This window comes from Dermacentor silvarum, chromosome 3, assembly GCF_013339745.2.
Source record: "Dermacentor silvarum isolate Dsil-2018 chromosome 3, BIME_Dsil_1.4, whole genome shotgun sequence".
Taxonomy (NCBI): Eukaryota; Metazoa; Arthropoda; class Arachnida; order Ixodida; family Ixodidae; genus Dermacentor; species Dermacentor silvarum.
In genome coordinates, this window is record NC_051156.1 from 47,336,189 (window position 1) to 47,339,787 (window position 3,599).

Sequence of the window (3,599 nt, forward strand, 5' to 3'; positions counted from 1 at the left end):
GGCTCTTTTCTTCTTCAAAGCGTCGGCAGTCTCTTATAATGTTGTCGACCGTCGAGCAGTCCTTATATACAAGTAAATTAAAGGCGTCGTCTGCGATGTCTTTAAGAATGTGGCTGACCTTGTCAGCTTCGAGCATCTTGTCATCGACGCGCCGACAGAATGCTAATACATCTTGAATGTACACAACGTACGGTTCAGTAGATGTTTGGGCCCGGCACGAAAGTTCCTTCTTTGCGGCTCGTTGGCGGCCAAGTGGCTTCCCAAAGAGTTCCTGCAGTTCTTGCTTGCAAGTGTCCCAACTGGTCAATTCCTCCTCGTGTGTTCGGAACCAAACACGGGCCGTTCCCTTGAGGTAATAAATGATGTTATCCAGCATTATAGTCGGGTTCCAATGGTTGCTCTTGCTGGCGCGTTCGTATTCGATTATGCAGTCTTCAACGTCCTTGTTGTCAGAGCCCGAGAAGGCGCCAGGGTCCCGGAGTTGGGTCAAGACAATCGGTGCTGTGGTAGCCGAAGCAGCGGGCCTCTCAGTCGACATGGTCAAAGGGCCCACGAGATTTCCGCTTCGAAGTGCGGTGATGTACCCCGCACCTCCACCAAGATGTTACGGGGAGATTTACAGAAAAGGGAGTTTATTTACACTATGTACAAGGAGAATAAGTGTTGGCCAGCAACAACAAAGATGGCGAACCTCAGTTTCACCTCTTCCTCGTCTCGTCGGCTCTATGCTTCAGCAGCTTCTTTCTCCGCCGGATAACTGGCTCATAACAATATGGCATTATCCCTAATGACTAGTAGAAATACCAGGCGCACTTATGACAATTTCTGGAATGGAAATGTTAGCCAATGGCTACAATATGGGCTAAGAAGTGATGTCTTCATTGGTGCACACTGACAAAATGCGTTTTTAAGGAGCTTCGAACACTCAGTTTGAGGCTTGAAATCACACAACCAGTAGAAGCTCTGGGCCATCGGAGCTGGTGTTACGTCTGCATAAGATGCCGTCACGAAACACAAATAATTATAGGAACGGGGCGCAGTAATGAGAGCGTAGACAGTGGATAATTGACCCCAAATTGGCATCGCTGAGCTGTCCGCTGCGTATGTCAGATAAATCGGATAAATCAGATATCGCGAATACACAGTGTGATTCGCGATATCCGCGCTGACAAGTCGAGAAGGTCCACTGGATGACGGAATAGGCAGCCCGCATCCTGCTGCAGTCTGACAGACTTGTAAGTGACGTCAAAGCTGGATTCTTTCAGTGCCCAGCGACCAAGTCATCCAGTGGGATCTTTGAGGGAAGACAACCAGCAAAGTGCATGCTGGTCTGTGATGACCGAAAAGGTGCGGCCAAACAAGTATGGACGAAACTTTCTGACAGCCCAAACTAGTGCGAGGAACTTGCGCTCAGTGATCGAAAATTTGCACTCTGAAGAGGAAAGAATGCGACTGACATAGGCGATGACGCAGTCGCGTCCTTGTTGCTGCTGGGCGAGAACAGCGCCGATGCCATGTCCACTGGCCTCAGTGCGAAGTTCAGTGGGGGCTGACGGGTAAAAATGGGCCAAAATGGGTGGGGACGTAAGTAAGGTCGTGAGCGTACCCCACCCCATGAGTGATGGGAGACCTTACGGTCCAGCCCCGCCCTGTCGATCCAGCTCGCGCTGGCGGCTAGGGGCCAGGAGCTGCTGGCCCTATATGGGTCCCGAAACCAGAGAACCACCCCGTCCGTCGTCTGAGAAGACGCCGGCATTTGAGCTCAATAAATGTTTCACTCTCTCTCTCATATTTACCAGATATATACAGAGAGAGACGGCTGCCGGTAAGATGGCAGAACAACAACACGAGCACTACTCAGATTGTCGTCTTTACAGTCTTTCTGGCGCATTCTTCCATGCTCCGCATAGCGCATAGCAGTATAGTAGACAGGTCGTGACTGAATAAATGATGAGTAGTTTTAAGCAGCGACTGATACTCTTTATCGCAATCACTGTACTTATTCAACGATGACCGGAGATCTGTGTTCAATGCTGGGCGGTAAGGACGTGTTTTTCTAATTTATAAGATGACGAAGACGATGTCTATACCAAGGTGCATTATCGTCATATCGGACTGTTGCTTCGTGTTCAATGTTTGCCTTTACCCCCCTTCGGTATTTTATTAGACACACATCTCAAACAACCTAATGTGGCCTCCCCCCCCCCCCCCCCCCGCCATGGGTGCGAGCCATGTTTTGAGGCAACAACAACAATATCGGATGGGGATGGTTGCCACATACTTATCAATAAGGTTAGTGAACGTTGTTTTAAGCGACACCCAGTTTAGTCCAATTGGGTGAGACGAGTTCGGAGTTAATCATCACATAATTAGTGTGGTTGTAGCAATGAGTTAGCTTGGTGGTCATTTTCTTTTGACGGAATGAATTAGAGATACACCCGGTAATAATGTCGTAATCGGCCAGACCATTTAAACGCAGTACATCAGTAAAAAATGTTTGGGTTATTGGTTGTGACGAGATCAAGTGACATGAATAAACAATGAGCGCTTAAGGAAGAGTCCTTGTGAGCAGTTCACGACTCGCGACACAGTAACAGCTACGTACCATAGCACAAGTTTAATGAATCTCATGTGTGTGACAGCAGCCACTGTCCAAATACTTTTTCTCAAAGGTTCAGTGTGTCCTAAACAGAAAACATTTTTTTTGTCAACGCAAAAACATTTCGGAGGTTCTTACAGGCTAGAACTCAAAGTGAGTGAAACCATGAGCACTTTAGCGCTCATTTTCAGCTGTCTGATTCTGAAGGAAAAGAGCCACAATCTTAAAAAAAATTAGAAATGGCAATCATGTGTTTTTGTTGTCATAACGCTTTGCAAGAGTTTTATTATGTACTATGGAACGCGTCTTACTGAAACGTTTGTTAACGCCAATCCATTAGTCACTGATTCTCGCTTCTCTCATTAGTCATTTATCAGCTTTCCTGACGCATGAAGTGTTTTTCTGCTTGCAGCACTTGATGTGGCATTTCAAGCTGAAATTTTTGGCAATCTACTTTATACTTTATGCTCATAGTCTGAGAACAAATGTAATAAACGTGTTGGCTGCGGTATACAGATTGATAAAATTCGCCCTCTGTTGTGCCCAGCAAAGCCTTACGCATTATGTTTGCTGCCTTTCAGACCTTTGAAGTGACCGCGACGTCAATTCCTTGCGGTGAACATGGGTCACGCATTGAATGTGTAAAACAAGTCGTGGTTTCTGAACAACTTATAATAGCTGATTCGGCCCCTGTCGTGTCTAAATGAGGATTTAAGTGCCTGTTGTAGGCGCCTATAACGCGAATTTTTATGGACTATGGATCCTGTCCAGGAAAATAAACAAGGAAGGCGACTGGATTTGTGGATGTTGCTCTCCTTCCACAACACTGGAGTTACCGTATCATGATTCGGCCTGATGAAATGCCACTTGTTTATTTTTACTACCAAAAGTATAGCTGCTATGGATATGGCTGCCGTCAGTCAAAATCACTGCTTCAGCAGAAATACCCATTAATGAAATACCAATTATCAAAGAATACCTCGAATAAAATTTATTTCAA